The sequence below is a fragment of the Balaenoptera borealis genome, assembly GCF_965194805.1.
Source record: "Balaenoptera borealis genome assembly, chromosome: 11".
Taxonomy (NCBI): Eukaryota; Metazoa; Chordata; class Mammalia; order Artiodactyla; family Balaenopteridae; genus Balaenoptera; species Balaenoptera borealis.
Window position 1 is genome coordinate 90,465,215 of NC_138868.1, and position 27,599 is coordinate 90,492,813.

A 27,599-nucleotide genomic window follows, 5' to 3' on the forward strand; every position below is an offset into this window, starting at 1 on the left:
GTATTTTATTCTTTTTGTTGCAATGGTAAATGGGAGTGTTTCCTTAATTTATCTTTCTGCCCTTTTGTTGTTAGTATATAGGAATGCAAGAGATTTTTGCATATTAATTTTGTATCTTGCAACTTTATCAAATTCACTGATTAGCTCTAGTAGTTTTCTGGTGGCATCTTTAAGACTTTTCTATGTATAGTACCATGTCATCTGCAAATAGTGACAGTTTTACTTCTTCTTTTCCAATTTGTATTCCTTTTATTTCTTTTTCTTCTCTGATTGCCATGGTAGGACTTCCAAAACTATGTTGAATAGTAGTGGCAAGAGTGGACACCCTTGTCTTGTTCCTGATCTTAGAGGAAATGTTTTCAGTTTTTCACCATTGAGAATAATGTTTGCTGTGGGTTTGTCATATATGGCCTTTATTATGTTGAGGTAGGTACCTTCTATGCCCATTTTCTGGAGCGTTTTTATCATAAATGGGTGTTGAATTTTGTCGAAAGCTCTTTCTGCATCTATTGAGATGATCATATGGTTTTTATTCTTTAATTTATTAATATGTTGTATCACACTGATTGATTTGTATATATTGAAGAATCCTTGCATTCCTGGAATAAATCCCACTTGATCATGTTGATCATGGTGTTTGATGCTTTTAATGTGTAGTTGGGTCCTGTTTGCTGGTCCCCCACTATTATTGTGTTACTGTCGATTTCTCCTTTTATGGCTGTTATCATTTGCCTTATGTATTGAGGTGCTCCTATGTTGGGTGCATAGATATTTACAATTGTTATATCTTCTTCTTGGATTAATCCCTTGATCATTATGTAGTGTCCTTCCTTGTCTCTTGTAATAGTCTTTATTTTAAAGTTTATATTGTCTGATATGAGTATTGCTACTCCAGCTTTCTTTTGATTCCCATTTACATGGAATATCTTTTTCCATCCTCTCACTTTCAGTCTATATGTGTCCCTAGGTCTGAAGTGGCTCTCTTGTAGACAGCGTATATACGGGTCTTGTTTTTGTGTCTATTTAGGTAGTCTGTGCCTTTTGGTTTAAGCATTTAGTTCATTTACATTTAAGGTAGTTATAGATATTTATGTTCCTATTACCATTTTCTTAATTGTTTTGGATTTGTTCTTGTAGGTCTTTTTCTTTTCTTGTGCTTCCCACCTAGAGAAGTTCCTTTAGCATTTGTCGTAATGCTGGTTTGGTGATGCTAAATTCTCTTAGCTCTTGCTTGTCTGTAAAGCTTTTGATTTCTCCATTGATTCTGAATGAGATCCTTGCTGGGTAGAGTAATCTTGGTTGTAGGTTTTTCCCCTTTCATCACTTTAAATATGTCCTGCCATCCCCTTCTGGCCTGCAAAGCTTCTGCTGAAAAATCAGCTGATCACCTTATGGGGATTCCCTTGTAGGTTATTTGTTGCTTTTCCCTTGCTGCTTTTAATATTTTTTCTTTGTATTTAATTTTTATTAGTTTGATTAATATGTGTCTTGACATGTTTCTCCTTGGGTTTATCCTGTATGGAACTCTCTGTGCTTCCTGGACTTGACTGACTATTTCTTTTTCCATGTTAGGGAAGTTTTTGACTATAATCTCTTCAAGTATTTTCTCAGGCCCTTTCCCTTTCTCCTCTTCTTCTGGGACCCCTATAATTCAAATGTTGGTGCATTTGATGTTGTCCCAGAGGTCTCTGAGACTGTCCTCAATTCTTTTCATTCTTTTTTCTTTATTCTGTTCCTTGGCAGTTATTTCCACCATTCTATCTTCCAGCTCACTTATTTGTTCTTCTGCCTCAGTCATTCTGCTGTTGATTCCTTCTTGTGTATTTTTCATTTTAGTTATTGTGTTGTTCATCACTGATTGTTTGCTCTTTAGTTCTTCTAGGTCTTTGTTAATCTTTTCTTGTATTTTCTCCATTATATTTCCTAGATCTTGGATCATCTTTATAATCATTACTCTGAATTCTTTTTCAGATAGCTTGCTATTTCCTCCATTTATTTGGTCTCGTGTGATTTTACCTTGCTCCTTTGTTTGCAGTGTATTTCTCTGTCATTTCATTTTGTCTAACCTACTGTGTTTATGGTTTTCTTTCTGCAGGCTGCAGAGTCATAATTCCTCTTGTTTCTGTTGACTGCCCCCTGATGAATGAGCTTGCTCCAGGGGCTTGTGTGGGCTTCCTGGTGGGAGGGCCTAGTGCCTGTGCTCTGTTGGGTGGAGTTGAGACTTTTCCCTCTGATGGGCAGGGCTGCATCAACTGGTGTGTTTTGAGGTGTCTGTGAGTTTAGTATGCTTTTAGGCAGCCTGTCTACTGATGGGTGGGGCTGTGTTCCTATCTTCTGGTTGTTTGGTGTGAGGTGTTTAGCACTGGAGCCTGCAGGCAGTTGTGTGGGGCTGGGTCTTGGTGTTGATATGGATACCCTCAGGAACACACTCTGATTAATATTCCCTGGGTCCTGGAATTCTCTGGTGTTCCAGCATCCTAGAGTCTATGTTCCCACCCTGGAGACCCAGGCCCGACCCCTGGTCGGGGAGCCAAGAGCCCACAAGCCACACAGTGTGGCCCAATAAAAAATAGAGAAAAGAAAAGAAAAAAGAAAGACAAAACAAAACACCAAAAACAAAACAAAGCAGACAAACAAAGCTCATGGCAAATATCAAGAACAGCAGCAAACAAACAGCAGCAACAGCAATACAACACACACACACACACACATAGAGAAAAAAAAAAAACCAAGGGACCAGACAACCAAACAGGAGAATTCTAATATGAGAACAACTGATAAGGATTATACTAATGAAAACAAAGAATGAAAAATAAAGCAGATATGGGGGCACACAAACAACATCAACAACAGCAACAAAAAAGTGAATAAAACAGAATATACACTTCTAGTTATGTCTCTGGACCTGCTGTGGACACCGTGGTGCCAGCTCAGACTCTGATCTGACCCAATTCCTGTGTGTATTTGCCCACAAAGTCCAGTGCTGTGAAGGTTAGACTGGTCTCAGATGTTGAAACACTCGTTGTATATTCAGGTATTCCACAAATACAGGGTTTACTCAGCTGATCTTGGGGATTTAATTCACAGCTTGTGCTGCTGCATAGAAAGATTTTTGTCTCTCTTCCTTAGTTTCACCATCCTTCGGACTCAGTTTTGGTTTTAACCCCACCTCTGCGTGTGTGCTGACCTCAGGCATCTGATCCTTGCCCAGGTGAGTGGGAGCGAAAGCAGCAGCTGCTTGGAGCACACTTGAGTACTCCCAGTACCTGCAGCAGCAGGAGCTGGTGTATGGGAATACTGTTGGCCTGCCCCCACGCATCTCTCAACAATGGTGCCTCGCTTTCTAGGCAGACCCCACTTCCACTAGGGGCCTTCCTGGCCTCACGTCCCTCCACTCCCATCCCTTCTATTGTATCCGCACAGCCAACTGCATTTCTCTCCCTGGGTTTGCTTTTCCAATCACATGCTTTAGCCCTCTGACCCTGCCAGCTTCGTTGGACTCTTGTCCCAGGCAGAGGCACCCAGGGCTGATTCCCAAGGAGGTTTTGGGGTGGGCAGCACTCAGGCCTCTGGAGCCTACACAGGAGGAGGTGACCTCGGCCCGAGGGGGGGTTGGGCCCACTCAGGTGGGAGCCCCTCCCAATGCCCGCGGAGGCAGAAGAAGCTGGCAGGTGGGGAAGGGGTTTAATAATGGCAGCTCCGCCCCTTGCATGCCACTCGGCTATGACACTATGGTGTTTCAGGCTTTTTCCATAGACCTTCCCGGTTGTGGCATCCCTTGCTCCTGTCCCTTCAGGCTGTCTTTTCACAGTCAAGAGCTGTCCTCTCCCTGGGTCTGCATGCCAAACCCCTCTTTCCAGCACCCAGCTCCCTTTAACAAATTGAAGAATAAAAAGCATGATCAGGGCAATAGATACAGAAAAAGCTTTTGACAAAATTCAACATCTATGTATGATAAAAACTCTCAACAAAGTGGGTATAAAGGGAACATAACATAATAAAGCATATATATGACAAGCTCATAGCAAACATCAAACTCAATGGTGAAAAGCTGAAAGCATTTCCTCTAAGATCAGGAACAAGACAAGGACACCCGTTTGCACCACTTTTATTCAACGTAGTATTGGAAGTCCTAGCCACAACAATCACACAAGAAAAAGAAATAAAAGGAATTCAAATTGGAAGGAAGGAAGTAAAATTGTCACTGCCTGCAGATGACATGATACTATACAGAGAAAATCATAAAGATGTCACCAGAAAACAACTAGAACTAATCAATGAATCTGGTAAAGTTGCAAGACACAAAATTAACATACAGAGATATCTTGCATTTCTGTACACTAACAATGAACTATCAGAAAAAGAAATTAAGAAAACAATCCCATTTATAATCACATCAAAAAGAATAAAATATTTGGAAATAAATCTAACTAAGGATGTAAAAGGCTTGAACTTGGAAAACTATAAGACACTGATGAAAGAAATTGGAAATGACACAAGCAGATGGAAAGATATACTGTGCTCATGAATTGGAAGAATTAATAGTGTTAAAATAACCATACTACCCAAGACAATCTACAGATTCAGTGCAATCCCTATCAAAATACTGATGACATTTTTCACAGAGCTAAAATTTATATGGAACCACAGGCGACCCCAAATAGCCAAAGCAATCTTGAGATAAAAGAACAAAGCTGGGAAAAAATAAAATAAAACAAGCAAACAAACAATAGAACAAAGCTGGAAGTATCACACTTACAGATTTCAACCTATACTATAAAGCTACACTAATCAAAACAGTATGGTACTAACCCCCAAACAGACTCATAGATCAATGAAACTGAATAGAGAGCCCAGAAATAAACCCACACTTACATGGTCAGTTAATATATGACAAAGGAGGCAAGAATGTACAATGAGGAAAAGACAGCCTCTTCAATAAGTGGTATTGGGAAAACTGGACAGTTACATGCAAAAGAATCAAACTGACTGCTTTCTCACACCATATACAAAAAATAAACTCAAAATGGATTAGAGACTTAAATATAAGACCTAAAACCATAAAATTTCTAGAAGAAAACACAGGCAGTAAGCTCTTTGACATGGATCTTAGCAGTATTTTTTGGATATGTCTCCTTAGGCAAAGGAAACAAAAGAAAAAATAGATAAATGGGACTACATCAAACTAAAAAGCTTGTGCACAACAAAGGAAACTACCAACAAAATGAAAACGCTGCCTACTGCATGGGAGAAGATATTTGTAAATGATGTATCAATAAGGGGTTAATGTCTAAAATATAAAACTAACTCATACAACTCAAAATTAGAAAAACAACCTGATTAAATAATGGCAGAAGACTTGAATAGACATTTTTCCAAGAAGACATACCAATGGCCAACAGGTACATGAAAAGATGCTCAACATCACTAATCATCAGAGAAATGCAAATTAAAGCCACAATGAGATATCACCTCACACCTGTCAGAATGGTGATTATCAAAAAGACAACAAATAGTAAGTATTGGCAAGGATGTAAAGAAAAGGGACCCTTCGTTCACTGTCGGTGGAAACTGGTAAATTGGTGCAGTCACTATGGAAAACAGTATGGGTGGGATTCCTCAAAAAAATTAAAAATAGAACTACTGTATGATCCAGCAATTCCACTCCTGGGTATTTTTCAAAAGAAACACAAACACTAATTTGAAAAGATATGTACACCCCATTGTTCATAGAAGCATTATTTAAAATAGCCAAGATATGAAAGCAACCTAAATCTCCATCAATAGATAAATGGATAAAGAAAATGTGATATATACTGGAATATTACTCAGCCATATAAAAGAATCAAATTGCCATTTGCAACAACATGGATGGACCTGGAGGGTATTACGCTAAGTGAAGTAAGTCAGACAGAGAAAGACAAATACTGTATCATTTTACTTATATGTGGAATCTGAAAAATAAGACAAATGAATAAATATAATTAACAGTAACAGAGTCATAGATACAGAGTACAAATAGGTGGTTGCCAGAGGGGAGGAGTTTGGGGGTAGGAAAGAAATAGGTGAGGGAGATTAAGAGGTACAAACTTTCAGTTACAAAATAAGCGATTCACAGGAATGAAATGCACAGTGTGAGGAATATAGTCAATAACTATGTAATATTTTAATTATGGAATATCTTTGTATGGTGACAGATGGTAACTAGACTTACTATGGTGATCATTTTAAAATATATAGAAATATCAAATCTCTATGTAGTGTAAAAGGAGCTAATATAGTATTGTAGGTTAATTATACTTCAAAAGCAAACAAACACACTCATAGAAAAATAGATCAGATTTATGGTCACCAGAGGCAGGGTGTGGGGGAAGGGGAAATTGGATGAAGGTGGTCAAAAGGTACAAACTTCCAGTTAAAAGATAAGTACTAGAGATGTCATGTACAACATGATAAATATAATTAACACTATGTATGAAAGTTGTTCAGAGAGTAAATCCTAAGAGTTCTCATCACAAAGAAAAAACTTTTTTCTATTTCTTTAATTTTTGTATTCATGAGATGATGGATGTTCCCTTAACTTATTGTGGTCATCATTTTATGATGTGTATAAGTCAAATCATTATGCTGTACATCTTAAACTTATACAGTGTTGTATGTCAATTATATCTTAATAAAATTGGAAGAAAAAAATTTGAAAAAAACACTGCACAGAAAGGACTGAGGAAGAAAATGTGTATTTTTCTTTTTCTTTCCGACAAAAACAAACGTTCATATCATGTTTGAGAGTCTTCAATGAAGTTTTCATATGCTTATCTCATTTAAGTCTCACAAAAACTATAAGTGGTATTTTATCACTTTTTATAGACAGAGAAGCTCAGACTTGGAGGGTTGTGGAGCTTGTCACAAATGACAGAGCACACAACGGGGCATCCTGACCTGAGGTCACTAATGGGAGTTGAGATCTATCAAGTCCTTGTCTTTTGTCTCTGGGAACATTGCTGCTGGGTCCAATCAACAGTGTTTCTGAGTGCCTACTGGACATAATAGTAGATGGTTACAAGCTGCTTTTGGTATCAGAAAGAACTAAGTTTGAATAGCAGCTCTTGCTAATCTTGTAACTTGGGTCAAGTTACTCTTTCATTCATTCACTCAACAAAGTTTACTCTGTCCTCTGTGCTACATACTGTTCTAGACTCTGGGAGCACAGCCAAGAGCAAAACAGCCATGGACATCATTCTTGTAGAATTTACAACCTAGAAGGGGAAACTACAAATAGGGTGCATTAGTAAAATAATTCCAGTGAATGACAACCTCCATGAAGAAGCTGATACAGGGAAAGGAGACAGAGAATGACTCTGAGGAGGAAAATACTAATTTAAATAGGATGGCCAGGAAAGGCCTCTTCTAAGAGATGAGATGTTATCTGCAACCTGATTGACAAAAACTATATAGACATTTGAGCACCTGGGACCAGGGAAATAGAAAGTCCAGAGGCTCTAAGGAAAGATTAATTTGGGGTTTGAAACAAAAAGAAGGCCCCTGAGACTACAGCATAGTGAAGGAGGAGAAGAAAAAAGAGAAATAAGCTGGGCCATATTATAGAGGACATGAAGGCCTAAGTAAGGAGGTTAAATTATTCTAATCGCAATGGGAGGCCACTAAATTTTTAAGCAGGAGAGTAACATTTACTGATTTATATTAACTGCTCATAAGTCAACCACTCTAAGCCTCAATTTCCTCATCTGCAAAGTTCTTATAATAATAGTAGCTACTTGATAGTTTTGTTGACAAGACTCAATTAGACTCCATGTACTAGCTATTTATTATTATTATTATTATTATCATTAAGAGATGGGTGACATTTGAACATGATGTCATAAGAAATATAATAATCAGAATATACTATAAAGTATGCATAGGTTACATCAGAGGTATAAATTGCATATAGACATACAGATTTCCTGCAGATTTCAGTCTACAAAATCCACTTGCAAAATGTGGAGGTGTTTGCTGCTTTGTGACTCAGCCTTATTCCCTGGGAGAGGTGGAGAAGAACCTAAACCATCAATCGAGGTTATTTTCTTGTTCGCTTCCTTTCAAATTCTTCTTCTTTCCAGGTGGATCTTCAAAAGGCTCTATGGCTTAGTCCGCCAATCCCCATTCATTGTTGTGGTACAAACTATTTGCCGTTCACTAAACCATTTCTTTTTCCTGGGCTTGCAGCTGGATTGCCTTTCCCAGATGCTCTTGATCACTTAGTAGTCGCCCAGAGACTCAATGTGACCAGAGGTGATTTTTAGCACTTCCTGGCCAGCTTATCCTGTAAAATCCTCTTATATAAGGTCCTCCATGCTCTTTCTCCTTACTCTGGCCAGATGTCCATGCCCAAGGCAATGTTGGGCACTACGTATTAAAGATGGTGGAATCTCATTAGCCTGGGTCCCTATTTGATTTGCAGAGGGGAGCCATCAGGCTTACCTGGAACTGTCTTAGACTTGGTACATCTTATAGCAGATAGAATAACAGGTCCAAGGTAGTACAATGGTGAATTCCATTTCTACAGTCTTGTTATATCAAAAGTCTTGTCTTATCATTTATGACAAAAGTCTTATCATAAATGTTTGTGACCTAATTTCTGAAAATACATGGTTCTTTATAGAAAGTCTTCAACAGATACTCATAAGACCCTAGATGGTCTGTTCTGGTTTGATGGTATATTTTTCAGTTCCCAGCTACCTCTGTCCATCCATCACCCTCTCTTTTATAGAGCAGCATAAAAATTGCTGTGTTAGCAAAAACAGAAATGTAGATTAATGGAACAGAATAGAAAGCCCAGAGATAAACCCACACACATCTGGTCACCTTATCTTTGATAAAGGAGGAAAGAATATACAGTGGAGAAAAGACAGCCTATTCAATAAGTGGTGCTGGGAAAACTGGACAGGTACATGTAAAAGAATGAAATTAGAACACTCCCTAACACCATACACAAAAATAAACTCAAAATGCATTAAAGACCTAAATGTAAGGCCAGACACTATAAAACTCTTAGAGGAAAACATAGGCAGAACACTCTATGACATACATCACAGCAAGATCCTTTTTGACCCACCTCCTAGAGAAATGGAAACAAAAACAAAAATAAACAAATGGGACCTAATGAAACTTAAAAGCTTTTGCACCGCAAAGGTAACCATAAACAAGACCAAAAGATAAACTTCAGAATTGGAGAAAATATTTGCAAATGAAGCAACTGACAAAGGATTAATCTCCAAAATATACAGGCAGCTCATACAGCTCAATATCAAGAAAACAAACAACCCAATCCAAAAATGGGCAGAAGACCTAAATAGACATTTCTTCAAAGAAGATATACAGATTGCCAACAAACACATGAAAGGATGCTCAACTTCACTAATCATTAAAGAAATGCTAATCAAAACTATAATGAGGTATCACCTGACACCAGTCAGAATGGCCATTATCAAAAAATCTACGAACAATAAATGCTGGAGAGGGTGTGGAGAAAAGGGAACCCTCTTGCACTGTTGGTGGGAATGTAAATTGATACAACCACTATGGAGGACAGTATGGAGGTTCCTTAAGAAACTAAAAATAGAACTACCATACAACCCAGAAATCCCACTACTGGGCATACACCCTGAGAAAACCATAATTCAAAAAGAGACGTGTACCACAATGTTCATTGCAGCTCTATTTACAATAGCCAGGACATGGAAGCAACCTAAGTGTCCATCAACAGACAAATGGATAAAGAAGGTGTGGCACATATATACAATGGAGTATTACTCAGCCATAAAAAGAAATGAAACTGAGTTATTTGTAGTGAGGTGGATGGACCTAGAGACTGTCATACAGAGTGAAATAAGTCAGAAAGAGAAAAACAAACACCGTATGCTAACACATATATATGGAATCTAAAAAAAAAAAAAGGTTCTGAAGAACCTAGGGGCACTAGGGGCAGGACAGGAATAAAGACGCAGATGTAGAGAATGGACTGAGGACACGGGGAGTGGGAAGGGTAAGCTGGGATGAAGTGAGAGAGTGGCATGTACGTATATACACTACCAAATGTAAAATAGATAGCTAGTGGGAATCAGCCGCATAGCACAGGGAGATCAGCTAGGTGCTTTGTGACCACCTAGAGGGGTGGGATAGGGAGGGTGGGAGGGAGGCGCAAGAGGGAGGAGATATGGGGATACATGTGTATGTATAGCTGATTCACTTTGTTATACAGCAGCAACTTACACACCATTGTAAAGCAATTATACTCCAATAAAGATGTTAAAAAATCAATCAATCAATCAAAAAAAAAAATTGCTGTGCTGGTTTACAATCTAGTTCAGTGATGAGTGTCTGGAAAGTGAACTCTAGGCCTCTATTTAGGGACCTTCATCTGTAAGCTTAACTCCTCCTTGAAACTATTTTTTGGGCTCAGCCTATTCCGTGCTCTCAGTGCACTGTGCTTCCCTCAGCAGGGCGCTCAGCGCACGGTTCGTGTGACGTGTCTGTCCCCTCCCCCGCAGTTCCTGAGGGCACACCTGATGTCTTGTTCAGCTTCCTGTCCCCAATACCCACCACTCTGGCCCCTAGGAGGCCCCTAGGAGGTGCTCAGGGACTTGAATTAATTTGGGGAAGAGGGGTGTAGTTTTCCAAACTTATTGCTTTGACACAGAGGTTAGAGTCCTCTGCAGTAGTAATTATCATTTACCAACATCCATTAGCTTAAACTCACTTTGGGAAGGTTTCCAAGGCAATAGTCCTCAGTCACCAACACACCCACCTATGCTTCACACCAGCACTGTGATGTCTGCATCATGTCCACAGCACTTGTTTCTGTATGAATCAGGAGCTCTAACTGGAGGCAGGGACCATGGTGGCTCGCCGCCACAGGGAGTCTGAAAAACACCCTCTCAATTCCCTGTCCTCCCCCCCAGTGTTAACAGGAATGTGGGCAGTGCCCATCTTTCCTCAGTACAAGGCTGGGTTCCCAACATGCTGGAGGATTAACTAAAATCAAGAATTGGCCCTATTCAGTTTTTTTTTTCAGACTGTTTGGCTCTTCGGCAGTTTGATTTTGGCAAGGGGGGAAGGAATCACCATGATCCTGTTCATTATAATTTTTGGTTGTTGTTTCAAATTTGAAAATTTCAGAAAGAAGTAGTAGGGACCTAGAAAAGCAGTGGTTTAGTGGATAAGGGCAAAGACTTGGAAGTTTGATAGATCCACATTTGAATTCAGATGCAACACTTACTAGCTTGTGAACCTGGGCACCGAGCCTCAGTTTTCTCATCTGTAAAGTGGGAGTGAAAACAGTACCTACTTCAAAGGATTGCTGATAAGAAAGTGAGATAATATATATGCCTAGCACAGTGTCTGTGGTATAGTAAATAATCAATACATATTAGCTATGATGATGATTATTAACATCACCTTGTTTTATATGATTATCTTGACACTTAATTTTATAATTGAGTGAATTGAGGCCTGGAGAGATTAAGTGATTTACACAGCTAATCAGGGGTGGAGCCACTGCAATAAATCAGATTATTCTGAGACTCAGTTTGGGGTTCTGCCCATTACAAAATAGAGTTTATTCCCATGCTCCAGGTTCTGAAAATCAGTGCAGTGTTCCCCTGATTTGGAATACGGTTTCATTTGCTTTCAAGACTTTTATACTGGTTGTCACCAACTGTCAGAAAAGACAGTTTTCCTGTCTTCAAGGAGCTCATAATCTAAGCACAATCTAAAATCTTTGAATATAGATGGAAATAGAGGACACTCAGTTCATATACTAAATTGGACAAATGAATGATCTAATACAATTTCCAAGAAAGTGTCATAGGAAGAAGCTGGGAGTAATTTGGAATCTTTCTAACAGGTCTTAAAAGACGGAGAAAGTAGACACTCAGAACATGTAAATAAAATCAAGGGAAGCTGGGATCAGAGAGATTCTCCACCTTCAGAGAGCAGCATGGAGGCAAGTCTGCAGGAGAATAATATCCATTGATGGTGAGGAAAGTCTAAGAAGTTAAGCAGCACAAAAGTCCAAGACTGAACGCTCAAGAGTTGTCCTTACCTGAGTCCATTATATCACTTCCTCACCAGGTTTCAACCTGCTCCTTCTGTCGCTGACTCTGCTGATGGCGTTTCCAATCTCCTGTCTCCCAAGCTTAGAAATCTGTGCTTCGCCCTCAATTGTTAATCCACCCTCATACCCAGCCATCATTAAATTCTGTTGCTCAGCCAAAAACCAGAATCCAGCTTTGGAAACTGGCCCTACCTCTCATCTCCACTGCCACTGCCCTGTCAGAGCATGGGTTTCACCTGCCAGTGATACTCCAGCAGCCTCCTAACCAGCTAACAATTATACAAACTTCAGCCCTCAGTAGGTTTCTGTCTCACTCCCCTCTCTTCTAGGAGTCATCAGAGCGTGGGAGTTGATGTAGAAAATCAACAATCCTTCAGGATAGCCTCAGTCTTGCCTTGCATTCTCTTTAGTACTTCTGTTTTAAATGGAAAAATAGACATAAATAAGTCAATTAACACCACAGAGTGTGAAATCTGTCAGCTAATGAATCAGTGAGAAAGTTTTGTTTTGTTTTTAAGTAATATATATCTATATTTGATTGTAGAAGCTTATTTTTGTTTTTTTTAAACTGCAGGAATAACTAAATATTTTGATATTAAGAATTCTCTAGCTCCTTCTAGACCTGCCTCATGACACAATAATGAAGAAATTTCAAGGTTTTAACATGGAATGGGAATGAATTAATGGGATAATTCTTCTGAAAGAGAGATGCAACATTTACATCTTTCAAGTGTTTATTCAGTGCCTACAACATATTGAACTCCCTGTCAGGTACTATAATTGTTGCAAAAGAAGCTTAAGTGTTGGTCTCTGCCTTGAAGGACCACACAATCTTGTCTTGCTGATGAAACAAAGACAAATGATCCTATTAGAGAATAGTACAAGTTGTAATTTACATAACAGAAATTAACTGAGAAATTTTTAAATATTTTATTCATTCATTAAAATATCAATAATAAACCAATTACATGTTAACATAGCACTTTATGAAAAATAACTGTATTTCAAAAAATTTAGTGGGGAGAATGACATCATTTTACATTTTTGCAAATGTCTCTAAAGTTTCACTTAAGACAGCTAATTTCCTGTATCTGCTTCTCCATTCAATCTCTTGTGATATAACATGTCATATAGCCTCCAGATAAATCATGAGAAAATGAGAGGATAAAGAACAAATGATGTTAGTACTATTAAGAAGAGGATTTGATCTTCCACATTCCGTGAAAGTATCTTGAGGACCCCCATAAAGAGACCCTCAGCAATCTCTGGACCATGTTTTGAGAAATGCTGATCTAAACAATGCCCAATTTGTGAACATCTGTACTGTTTATAAGCTGCATCTTGATAACAGCAATACTTTCAAGATGTTTGAATACATTATTCAATAATCCATCTGAAAGGCTAGAATGTTGCCACTCATTAGCATGCAGCAAAAAATTTCAATAATTAATAAAACAACCATTTATTAACTACTTTGCACATAGTAGATCCTTCGATAAGAACTTGAGGCATTTTCTTATTAAATTCCTACAACATTGAGTAGTTGAGTTGGAATAACCCATTTTTTAAAATAAATTTATTTATTTTATTTATTATATTTTTGGCCATGTTGGGTCTTTGTTGCTGCGCGCGGGCCTTCTCTAGCTGTGACCGGGGGCTACTCTTCGTTGCAGTGTGTGGGCTTTTCATTGCGGTGGCTTCTCTTGTTGCGGAGCAGGGGCTCTAGGCGTGCGGGCTTCAGCAGTTGTGGCACGCGGGCTCAGTAGTTGTGGCTCGCGGGCTCTAGAGCGCAGGCTCAGTGGTTGTGGCGCACGGGCTTAGTTGCTCCGCGGCATGTGGGGTCTTCCCTGACCAGTGCTTGAACCCGTGTCCCCTGCATTGGCAGGCCGATTCTTAACCACTGTGCCACCAGGGAAGTCCTGGAATATCCCATTTTAATGAGGAAAAAGATCCAGAAAGTTTAGCAATTGCCTGTGTTTCAACTTTGGTCTCCCTAAAGCCCATACTATCAATATGACATTATATACTGCCTTCCATGAAGCAGAAAGAATAGAATTGGGGGGCGGGGGGAGAGCAGGGGAGAAGTGGGGAACAGTGGTACATAAAATTATGATGTTAACATAACAATATCATGATTTCTTAGAGCTTAACTAATTTTGAGAATTTGATTTTTCAAATAATTTTCATTTTACCTACTAGACTATATTTGTAGCAATGAGACAAAACTGAAAACATTTACATAGAATCATCTATATGATGCAAGTAGCTTTTGCATAGACGACTCTGCAACATCTTGTTTGTTTTTACTGTAACTTCTCATTATTTCCATATATTTGCCTTTTCACACCAATGAATATCATTGATGCACTGACCGTAATACTAATAACATGTAATAGATTTCCTTACTGAGAGGCCCCTAAGTACTAAGTGCTAAATGCTTTATTAGTATTTAATCCTTACCACTCTACAGGGTAGGTATTAATTACAGTCAGCCCTCCTTATCCAGGGTTTTCGCATTCGCAAATTCAACCAACTGAAATTTCCATCCGTGGTTGGTTGAATTGCGGATGCAGAACCCATGGATTCAGAGGGCAGGCAGTACTATACCGTTTTAGATAAGGGACTAGAGCATCCACGCATTTTAGTATTCTGCGTAGGCTTCTGGAACCATGACTGTAGCACTATTTTACAGATGAAGAAACTGAGGTTTAAAGAGGAAGGAGGCCTAAAGTGGAGGAAACCAGGACTGAACCAAAGCCTTAACTGCTCTCTACCACCTCCGTGGAAAACATATTTCCTCCATCTTTCCATGCTTTGTAGCACCAAAGGACTGAATAATAAGGATGAGAAGCTGCTACAACCGGCATCCTTAACTACTGTGTCCTCCAGCCCGAGGTCCGTGAGCCACTCCGCAAGGAGACAGAAACTCTGTACCCAGGTCCTCTTTGACTCGGTCCCGTGTCCAAGATCTGGCCGGTGTCTGTCTTCTGATCCATGGTGGTGACAAACCACGGAGCACAGCATGCACGGTGATTACTTCTTTCTTTTAAAATAGCATAAGTCATTTCAGAAAGGTTGGATTATACAATATGTTAGAAATTCATAACATTTCTTTCTGGAGTTGACACTGACCATTGACTCAGATATCTATATCAGGTTCTGGCACTGGGACATGTTTTTAGAAGGAAAACAATTTCCTGTGAAAACATTGGAAGTGGGTATAATCATAACAACCCTGTGACAATTATAGAACGTAAGGATGCAGCTTCTAAAATAGGTTGAAATGTATAAAATACACTGAAATTTCTAAAATAGCCTGAAAAGCTTCAGAAGAAAAGTTCTGTGTAAAATTTATGTTAAAAAATTATATATAAAGCCAAAAGTCTATAATGTACATATAAATAACTATTTATTCATATTGACACATGAATGAAATGTAGTGTACTGAGAATATATTTATTTTAGTAGAAGAAAATATATGTGTATAGACCAGATACCATCTTGAGCCCCTTGCCCCTGTGAGATCTGTACCAACATGACCTGAGCCCAAATCCACAGCCTGAGAAGAGTCTGGAACCTCCCCCACATTTTCTGTGACTTCTGGGACATTCTCTGCCTCTCCATTCTACTGCCTCAGTTCCATAGCTTGTCCATCCAGGCACAAAGCCCAGCCTTTGGACAACATCTCACCTCCACCCCTGTTCCCCTGTACAAATCCACCTGTACCCAAGCATTTTGTGAGTTTAATAACTTTACCAATGATTTGAGGATTATGAAATTGAGTTAATTTTGCATCTCGTGCCTCCAACATCACCTCTTTCCTCCTTTCTTCTTCCTTCTTCCTTCTTCTTCTCCCACTGGGTTAATAAGGAGATTCTTCCCTTTCACATGTGGAGAAGTTTCATTTATACCCATCTGTCTCAGTTCTCTCCCTCTTAAATAAATGCTGTGTCCTTCCTAAGAGGAACTAGAAGACAAAATTGTCTCTGTCTTCTTACATGTGTACATGTGATCCATGGACAATGCATGAAGAGTCTATGCTCTTTGTTACTCTGTTATGTATTGATGGGCCAAGACTCTTTGGTTTGCAAGGGACAAAAATCAAGCTCAAACTGATTTAAACACACAAGGAATCTATAGGCTTCACCTGTGCTAACCTCAGGTGATGCTTGATACAGTACTTAACTGAGTCATCAGGACCACCCTACATCACTCAACGCTGTTCTCCAAGGCAGGTCCTCAGTAGGTGGTGGCCCTTAAAACTCCAGTTTTGTGAAAGGCTATAACCTACTGATATATCATTATGAAGTTGATCACACAATGTTTGTTTATGCTTGGTGCCTAGTACATTGCGCCTGGAACATAATGAAAACCCAATAAATGAATTCAATTATTTGTTTGATATTTTTAAATTCCTATATGTGTCAACCTTGAGGATACAGTAGCAAACCAGACAAAGTCTCTGCTCTCATCCAGCTTAGATTCTGCTGAAGGAGACAGGTAATAAACAAATTAGATAATTTCACAGAGTGAAAAGGGCTCTGAATAAATTAAACTAGGCAATATGATAGATGGTGGCTAAGGTGTGGCAAGGGCACTATTAGACAGGGTTAGGGAAGGATCTCTTTCCTCTTTGAAGATTAAATATTTGAGCTTAGATCTGAATGATAAGAAGGACCCAACTGTGTGAAATTAGAGAAGAATGTTCCAAACAAAGAAAAAAGCAGCAAAAGCTTTACAGCAGGAATGAGTTTAGCAGGTTTAATATATGAGATCAGTGACAGTGGAAAATAATGAGCAAGGAGATTGCTATCACATGAGGTCGGGGAGGTAGGCAGTTGACAAACCAGTGAAACTTATAGGTCATGAGAGGTCATTTGGATTTTACTCTGGTGCAATGAAAAGCTACCAGAAGATGGTACATAAGAAAGATGTGATCTGACATATTTTTTTTTCATTATGGTAAAATACATATAGCATAAAATTTACCATCTTAATTTTTAAGTGTACAATTCATTAAAGGTAAGTATATTAACACTGTTGTGCAACCAATCTCCAGAACTTTTCACCTTGCAAAACTGAAATTTTATACCCATTAAACAATTCCTCATTTCCTTCTCCTCCAGCCCCTGGCAACAACTATTCTACTTTCTGTCTCTATGAATTTGACTGCTCTAAATACCTCATATAAGTAGAATTGTACAGTATTTGTCTTTTTGTAACTGACTTATTTCACTTATCATAACTTCCTCAAGTTTCATTCATGTTGTAGCATATGTAAGAACTTTCCTCCTTTTTAAGGCTGAATAATATTCCATTGTATGTATATACCACATTTTGTTTATACATTCATCTGTCTATGGACATCTGAGTTGCTTCCACCTTTTAGCCATTGTGAATAATGCTGCTATGAACATGGGTGTATGAATATCTCTTCAAAACCCTGTTTTCAATTCTTTTGGGTATATACTCAGAAGTGGAATTGCTGAATCATAGGTAATCCTATTTTTAATTTTTTGAGGTCTGCTGTACTATTTTCCACAGTGGCTGCACCATTTTACATTCCCACCAACAGTGCATAAGTGTTCCAGTTTCTCCACAACCTTACCAACAGTTGTTATTTTCTGTTTTTTTGTTATTTTTTTTTTACACCCATCCTAATGGATGTAAGGCAGTATCTCACTGTTGCTTTCATTTGCATTTCCCTAATGATTAGTGAAATTGAGCATCTTCTTATGTGCTTGTTGGCCATTTGTATATCATCCTTAGAGAAATGTCTTTTCAAATCCTTTGCTCATTTTTAATTGGGTTGTTTGCTTTGTTGTTGTTGAGTTTCAGGAGGTCTTTATATATTCTGGATATGGACCCCCTTATCAGATATATGATTTGCAAATATTTTCTCCCATTTTGCAATTGCCTTTTCAGTCTGTTGATTATGTCCTTTGATGCACCATTTTTAACTTAAATGTAGTCTAGTTTGTCTATTTATTTCCTTTTGTTGCCTAAGTTTTGATGTCATATTCAAGAAATCTTTACCAAATCCAATATCATGAGGCTTTTACCCTATGTTTTCCTTTAGGAGTTTCGTGGTTTTAGCTCTTACATTTAGGTCAACTTACATTTTCAAAAGATCACCTTGACTCCTGGTGAGAAATGGATTATAAAGAGGCGAGAATGGAGGTAGAAAGATCAGTGAGGAGGCTCTCACTGTAGCAAGAGATGATGGTGACTTGGGCAAGAAAGGCAGTGTGGAGAAGTTTCAGTCCAACAGAGCAAACATTTATTGAGTGTCTTCACATGATAATAGCAACTATTGAGTGTTTATTGTGTGCTGCCTGTTGCAGAGGCTGCTGGCTGCTTACACAATATCTGTGCGCCTTCTCTTTACTATGAGAACCCCAATCTTGCTTCTGATGCCAAAATGCCCAACTGAAATATTTGCCCTGTCAGATTCCCTTACAGTCATAGGAGGCCACAAAAAAAATTCTGGCCTAGGACACAAAAAGAGAAGTCTGACAGAGATTTCTGGGCGAGTTTTTGCTTTCCTGATAAAGGAATTACCCTTTCATTCTTCCTTCCTTCTTTCTTCTTCCTGAATTGGATGTGAGGATGGAGGTGGAGTGGCCATCTTGCAATCATGACTCAACAAACATAAAAAAGAAAACCATATGCTAAGAAAGGCAGAGTAGAGAGTTCCAGAAGTCTGGGACATTGGCACTGTCCTACATAGAGTCCCTACACCAGCCCTGCGCTGCTCCCCCCAGGACATCCCCAGGAAAACAACCCCCGACTTGATTAAGCCATGAGAGTTTGAGTTCTATGACCTGTAACCAAATACAATTCTAACTCACACACAGGACCAGTGCTCAGTATTCAGACACGTTGTTTCTTTGAATCCTCAAAACAACTCTATTAAGCAGGTAGCATTAGTTCTCATTTTACATATGATAACAATGACACTAATACCCAAAAGTCTGTCCCATATGTGAGATACTGGGCTGAACAATAAGAAAACATAGAAAAATCTAAATTCTGTGGCAATGGCATAGAAAATCCAGACATCTCATGAATTGTATATAAGTAGAAAAAATAAATAATTCAAAAGGAAAATGGATAATAATAATTGTCACTTGTCTACTCATTTTTAAGACCCAGCTGAAATGCCAGCTCCTCAGGGAAATCTTCTCAGACTCTTGGAGGTCTGAGTGTCAGCTTTGCGGTCCTCTCTCTTCACATGGCCCCCTGTAGTAACATTTATTGTGTTTTATTATAATCGACATGCTTATATGTCTGTTTAAAGCACAAGTCTGTGAGCTCTTTAAGGGTAGTAACCAGGTCCTATTCATTTAGATCTTTCTAGGGGCAAACACATGCCTGATGTAGAGGGAGAAGTGCATGGAACTGAACTGAATTAGCAGAATCCTCATTGGTAACATTTTTTTTTTAAACCTGGTATTTTCTGACTTTCAGACTGAGATCCACAGCAAATGATGGGGTGCTGTGATGCAGCTCTAAGAAATGAAAACAAATTACAAATATAGGAAATTAATTATTAGGAGGAATGAGAGAAATAAATTGCAGTAAACTAAAAATTGCAGTAATGCAAATTAAGAGCTTCCCTGGATTTATGTGAAGAGACAATGTCTGCAGAATTTACAGCAAAGTGAGTAGCATCTGCCTTGATTTAGTTTGATTGTTAAATGCCTGAGAACTTTTATTAGCAGCTGCCCTCATTAAGACCAGTGCCCTGAATGCCTTTTTGCCTTTTCTTCTTCTTCTTTTTATTTTTTTGGCAAGGTCTACGAAAATAAATATTTGAAAACTTCAGTTTATGACAGGTATTAAAAGGTAGACCAGGGATCACGCTGACCTTGTAGGAACACATATGTGCTGTTCACTGGAGAAATGCAAAGACACAAATAACAAGATTCCAGTTGGTCAGTAGTACTCCTAGACACAAGGCAAGTGGGGTCCTGCCCTGGGCTCCATACTTTAGAGGCTGTATTCTGGCCCCCCTCCATTCACTCCACTCCACTGGGCAAAAGATTCACAGAGCAAGAGGATATGTCCACCCAGAGCCTGTGTCCCCACCGCCAGACCATGCCTCAGGTTCTTGAAACTCTAGAATTCACTATACAATGGCCTCAATTCTGCTTCTGGGACCAACTGCAGCCTCTTTCTTGCATCAGTCCTCCTGAGAGCAAACTGGGTTAGGCCCAGAGGATGGACAGAAGTGGCTGCTAGTGTGTGGGAGGTGAGCAAAGCTGAAACACACAGGCAAGGTGTCCCACACCTGCTCCTGAGGTTCTTTACTGAGTGGCCTGAGGCAGGGAGGAAAATGGGCCCCAGAGCCGTGCTCTCTCTCCAAACTGCAGGGTTCCATTGCAGAACTCCAAGACAACTAACAATTGTAAACTCGAACCTGGACTTCCAAGTGCCTAGGGAGTATTCTTGTCAAAGTAGGAAGATAGCACATCTTCTATTTAATAATTTGTTTTCCTGATTTATAACTTAGAAATTACAACATTTGTAGTAGCCAGACCTCCATTTATATTCCTGCCCCACATCATACGATTAATTTTAGGAGTCAGTAAAGACAGAAGTTGGTAAATAAAATTGAGAGAGAAGATAACACCTAAAAGACTAACTGATTTAAAGTTTTTCCCTTCTAAATTCACCATAAATGTGAACACTGGGATGGGGAGGACCTCAGAGCCTGCCTAAGAGCCCATGACACAAAATAGATGCTTGTTAAATATTAGTAGAGTGAATTAATAAGCAACAAATGTGTTCATTGCAGGTTCAGTTTGACAACCAACACTGCCTGTATTATATCCAACCCCCCACCCACCCCAGCTCCTCTGGATCCCCCACATGCTGTTAATGGGATCACCATCCTCCTGATATCCCAAGCTTGACATCTCAGCACCATCTTTGACTTTGCCCTTCATTCTACCTCACCCTCAGCCAACACCACTAACTCCCAGGCCCTGCCCATCCACCAAATTCCTATAGCAATCTCCATACACTTCTCCCCATTATAGGGAAGCCAGTAAATTTTTCTTCCCTATTATATGTGACAACGTCTTATTTTTGCTTTCCCATATCACTTAACACAGGGCTTCATACCCAGCTGGCAGTGAGGAAAGTTTGTTAACTATCCACTGAATAAATTTTGGATGCAGCAGAATCATTTTTAAACAGTTTTATGTTCCTGTATTCGAATCCCTGCTCTGCCACTTCCTACTTGTATCATCTTATACAAATCAATCTCAGTCTCCTCTGGAAAATGAAAATGATGATAACACCTACCCCTAGGGTTGCCGTGAGAATTAACTGAGCTTATATGTTTAATGTAAAAATAATTAATTGAACAATATGGAAGTTCCTTAAAAAACTAAAAATAGAGCTAACGTATGATCCTGCAATCCCACTCATGGGCATATATCTGGAGAAAACCATAATTTGCAAAGATACATGCACCCCAATGTTCATTGCAGCACTATTTACAATAACCAAGACATGGAAGCAACCTAAGTGTCCATCGACAGATGAATGGATAAAGAAGATGTGGTATGTTTATACAATGGAATATTACTCAGCCATAAAATAGAATGAAATCAATGCCATTTGCAGCAACATGGATGGACCCAGAGATGATCAGACTAAGTGAAGTAAGCCAGATGGAGAAAGACAAATATCATATGACATTGCTTATATGTGGAATCTTTAAAAAATGATACAAATGAACTTATATACAAAATGGAAATAGACCCACAGACATAGAAAACAAACTTATGGTTACCAAAGGGGAAAGGTGGGGGAGGGATAAATTAGGAGTTTGAGATTAACATATACACACTACTATATATAAAATAGATAACCAACAAGGACCTACTGTATAGCACAGGGAACTATACTCAATATTTTGTAATAACTTGTAAGGGAACAGAATCTGAAAAATAATGGATATATATATATATATATATATATATATATATATATATATGTATGTATAACTTAATCACTTTGCTATACACCTGAAACTAACCCAACATAGTAAATCAACTATACTTCAATAAAAAAATAAAATAAATAAAAACATTTTTAATGAAAAAAACAAGTGTATTAACATACACAGTAATAATAATAATAATTAGTTGACTTCATATGTGTAATGCAAAAAAGTGCTCAGAACAGTGCCTGGCACATAATAAGCATTTACAGTAAGTCCCCTACATATGAACCTTCAAGTTGTGAACTTTCAAAGAGGCGAATGTGCATTCGCATATCCAATCACGCAAGTTAGCTCATGTGTCTGGCGTGAACTACTGTACTTTTCAAGGTACTGTATTGTAAGATTTAAAATGTTTTCTTTATTTTTAGTGTTTGTTTTTTATGTATTATTTGTGTGAAAAGTATTAGAAACCTATTACAGTACAGTACTATATACCCGATTGTGTTAGTTAGGTACCTAGGCTAACTTTGTTGAACTTAAGAACAAATTGGACTTACAAACATGCTCTCGGAACAGAACTCGTTCGTATATAGGGGACTTACTGTACTATGTTTAGCTCCTTTAACAATTTTCTTTACTCTTCTCAACAACTTTACTTGATGGTATTATTGTTCCCGTTTTATAGATAAGGAAACTAGTGCTTGGAGGACTCAAGGAGCATGTCCAGAGTCACAGAGCCAGCATGGCACAACTGAAACTTGAATGGGAATCAACCCACTCCAGCCCTAGAGCTACTGACCCCTCCCTACACTGTTGCAGCCCACAAGACAGTCACTAATGCCCTGTGACTCAGGGTGACAGGAACAATGGCACAGACACCAGACAGGTGTAAACACATTAGCCCACACTGCCCTGTGGTTTTACTCCCTGGAAATAGGGAAGCACAGCTGGGGTAATTCCTTAAATCACACAGCCCTTTTGAGTCAGGCCTGGGAATAAATGTGGACTGAATATTTGCTTCCCACAAGCCTTTAGATGAGCCCCACCACTTCCTCTGGCACCAGAAACACACTGTGTCTGGAGTGTTCAGACTTGGTTGCACAACACCGGCCACTTGGGCTATATAAAGAGCCACATGGCAGATGCAGGAAAAGAAATTTGAGGTTTCGCAATGCGCACCAAGACAGTGTAATATTTAGTAGTTTAAGAAGAATGGGACTGGCTAAAACTCTTGCAAGCACTCAATAAATACCTGGGAGCTTACCTACTTGATAGGACACTCCTGAACTTGACAACTAGCCACATCATTGTTTTTAAAAACCACCTCTGTCTTTAATGCATTTTGAGTTTGTTTTTGTGTATGCTGTTAGGGAGTGTTCTAATTTCATTCTTTTATGTGTAGCTATCCAGTTTTCCCAGCACCACTTATTGAAGAGGCTGTCTTTTCTCCACTGTATATTCTTGCCTCCTTTATCAAAAATAAGGTGACCATATGTGCGTGGGTTTATCTCTGGGCTTTCTATCCTGTTTCATTGATCTATATTTCTGCTTTTGTGCCAGTACCATACTGTCTTTATTACTGTAGCTTTGTAGTATAGTCTAAAGTCAGGGACCCTGATTCCTCCAGCTCTGTTTTTCTTTCTCAAGATTGCTTTGGCTATTCGGGATCTTTAGTGTTTCCATACAAATTGCGAAATTTTTTGTTCTAGTTCTGTGAAAAATGCCATTGGTAGTTTGATAGGGAATAAAGACCTAAATGTAAGGCCAGACACTATAAAACTCTTAGAGGAAAACATAGGCAGAACACTCTATGACATAAATCACAGCAAGATCCTTTTTGACCCACCTCCTAGAGAAATGGAAACAAAAACAAAAATAAACAAATGGGACCCAATGAAACTTAAAAGCTTTTGCACAGCAAAGGAAACCATAAACAAGATGAAAAGACAACCCTCAGAATGGGAGAAAATATTTACAAATGAAGCAACTGAAGTAAATTTTGAAAATTTACAAGCAGCTCATGCAGCTCAATTTCAAAAAAACAAACAACCCAATCCAAAAGTGGGCAGAAGACCTAAATAGACATTTCTCCAAAGAAGATATGCAGATTGCCAACAAATACATGAAAGGATGCTCAACATCACTAATCATTAGAGAAATGCAAATCAAAACTACAATGAGGTATCACCTCATGCCAGTCAGAATGGCCATCATCAAAAAATCTACAACAATAAATGCTGGAGAGGGTGTGGAGAAAAGGGAACCCTCTTGCCCTGTTGGTGGGAATGTAAATTGATAGAGCCACTATGGAGAACAGTATGCAGGGTTACTTAAAAAACTAAAAATAGAACTACCACACGACCCAGCAATCCCACTACTGGGCATATACTCTGAGAAAACCATAATTCAAGAAGAGACATGTACTACAATGTTCATTGCAGCTCTATTTACAATAGCCAGGACATGGAAGCAACCTAAATGTCCATCGACAGATGAATGGATAAAGAAGATGTGGCACATATATACAATGGAATATTACTCAGCCATAAAAAGAAATGAAATTGAGTTATTTGTAGTGAGGTGGGTGGAGTTAGAGTCTGTCATACAGAGTGAAGTAAGTCAGAAAGAGAAAAACAAATTCTGTATGCTAACACATGTATATGGAATCTAAAAAAAAAAGTGTTCTGAAGAACCTAGGGGCAGGAGAGGAATAAAGACGCAGATGTCGAGAATGGACTTGAGCACACGGGGAGGGGGAAGGGTAAGCTGGGACGAAGTGAGAGAGTGGCATGGACATATATACACTACCAAATGTAAAGCAGATAGCTAGTGGGAAGCAGCCACATAGCACAGGGAGATCAGCTCAGTGCTTTGTGACCACCTAGAGGGGTGGGATAGGGAGGGTTGGAGGGAGACACAAGAGGGAGGAGATATGGGGATATATGTATATGTATAGCTGATTCACCTTGTTATACAGCAGAAACTAACACACCATTGTAAAGCAATTATACTCCAATAAAGATGTTAAAAAAAAAACCCTCTGTTCTCCCCACCAGCTTCATCTCCACTCATGACAAATTGAGTTCTTAATCAAAGAGCCTAAGAAAATGGAAGAAGCCATTTTTATCTTCATATGAGGTTTTAATTTCTCCAAAACTTAAGGATCTGACATACTAAGTTTCTTCGTGTTTAGAAATTGTTTCAAAGAATATGTACACTGCATACCCCACAGCAAGGAAACATACTAGGATACTACAGAAATAATCCCTGATGTCAATAAAAAGCAAAAGTGAATAAGCCACAGAAGAAAGGATTCTGGAACTTGTTCAAGTTATTCATTGGCTTGATGAGGTGTTTTTTGGATTATTTTTAGATCTTAATTTCATGTAAGGCAATTTAAAGTTATAATTTTGCTACAGTCTTTGAGAATTTCTTATTTTTCAAAGGTTTTCATTAATTATCTCACATTTGGATATTTTGGTAAATCAAATTTAGCAATTTTTTTAAGGTCAGATCTTCAGGAATAGGATGTTGTTTAAGCAACAGGAACCAAAAGCTAATTTATTTAATCCAAATTTAAAAGACAGTGTTAACCAAGAAACTTGGTTCCATTTTTCTAAGGTTAAAGAAAATAACTAGAAAAACTTTTTTTCCTGAGTTCTATATTTCAGTAAATTATGCAAATGACAACAAAACATGTTGATATAAGATACTTGTTTTTCAAAACAGGATTTTTAAAACTATATGCCATAGTCCACTGATAGGTCATAAAATTAATTTAGTAGGTCACAGATAACATTCTTCCTTAAAAAGGAAATAGAATAGAATAGGATAAAAGCAATCAGAATGCATTGCAGCTTAGTTTTGCAAAATTTTTCTTTCAATTATTTATATGGATACGTGTGTGTGTTTATTGGTAATGGGTTGCAATACAAAATGTATTTTTTTACTGTGGGTTGCTGTAAAAGTGTTTGAAAGTCCATAGAGCATGTCCTGGAATTAACACATCTCCCGGCTGTTCCTCTGGACCCTGTACAGCTACAGTTTAGTACAGTCAACAAACGTTTCTTGAATGCCTACATGAGAATTGACATTCTTGCTTATGACCAAGCACCCCAAATTATCTTAAGAAAGATTCACCTATATTCACCATCTTATAGTGAATTTTTAAATGGGTCAAAATGAAAAGGGTATTTGAGTTAATTCCCAAGTAAGCAAAAATTTAATTAACTAGAAAACACCATTGTTCAAATGCACTGGTTGTTATTTATAATAACCCTTTGGAAACTTGAAACTGAAAACTACTTCCTTAGCTTTTTTTTTTTCCCCATCCTGTGCACACACTGATAAGTTTTTGCAGGGCAAGAAGAGTTTGGGGAGGATATGAGTTAGCACAGAATTTTTCATTTAAGGAAAAGAAATGTTTATTTTGAGAAGAAATGTCATAAAAATTACACAGATTCAAAATTTTTAAGCAGTGTATGCTCTCTGAAGCTTGACCATGTCTCTTTTGGCATAATTTCCCAGTCTATTTAAATATGATAAACTTTTACATTATTTAGAAATTTATTTTCAAGTAATTTCATCTCAATTACACAGATTCACTATCGTGAATGTTTAAGAAAGTTTCTTTAGTCTATAACTTAAAGCAATACCAAAACTCACTGATATTATACAATTCTGCATTTGTGAGGAAAGACTTTGATAAAAAATTTAGCAGTGTAAGTCATATGATTAAAACTTTTAATTTTGAAATTTTTCAATTATTTTTGGGTGCCTTAAATATTGGGTTGGCCAAAAAGTTCGTTCAGTTAATGAATACGTTATTTGGTAAAGTTCTTGGTGAAAATGAAAAATGTCTTTTATTTTTATTTAAAACCGAATGAACTTTTTGGCCAATCCAATACCTTAGTAAAATATCTCACACAGAGCAAGCTCTCAATAAATGTTGATTAAATGGCATGATTGGAGAGTTAATAAAGTAATCAAGCAATAGCAATAAAAATCTAGCTAAAATATATTGAGGACTTGTTAAGTGCCAGGAACTGGGTTAAGCACTTTGCATGTGTTACCTGATTTAATCCTTATAAAAGTGTGGAGGTAAATATTAGCAATGTGCCCATTATACAGATGAAATAACTTTCTCAAGGTCTCACAGCTGGTTAAGTGGCAGAATGGGATCTGGGATTTGAAATGGGACATGAAATTCAACACTGGCCTCAAATTCTAACAATCTTAAGTGAAATCCTTTGAAGTGCTTTGCCCTTAAGGAAAGAGCCTTCCCATCCCACCCCCAAGACCAGAACTCTTTGCCTACTCCTTTTCGGAGTCTTTGAGAAATTGCATTATATATGTAAAAGAGAGAGAGAGATTTGTGTCCCATCTACAGAACCAATCTTGTTCGAAGTAGAGGTGGGAGGATGAGAGGGGTGTGCAACTTTGAGACTCAGTGGGCGGCGGGGGTCGCTTCTCAAGCTAAGACAGGGATCCGCTCAAAGCAATTTCCCTCCCTCGTGCTCATACAAC

At 38.4% G+C, this 27,599-nt stretch overlaps 1 pseudogene across 1 annotated transcript in view; it reads left to right on the plus strand.

Moving 5' to 3' along the window:
• Positions 1 to 27,599, plus strand: part of LOC309606456 (protein lin-28 homolog A pseudogene) — a 239,693-nt pseudogene that overhangs the window by 176,309 nt on the left and 35,785 nt on the right. The window contains exon 2 of the transcript XR_014249650.1: positions 1 to 27,599. This exon is cut by the window's right edge and continues 35,785 nt beyond it. The product of XR_014249650.1 is annotated as a protein lin-28 homolog A pseudogene (transcript).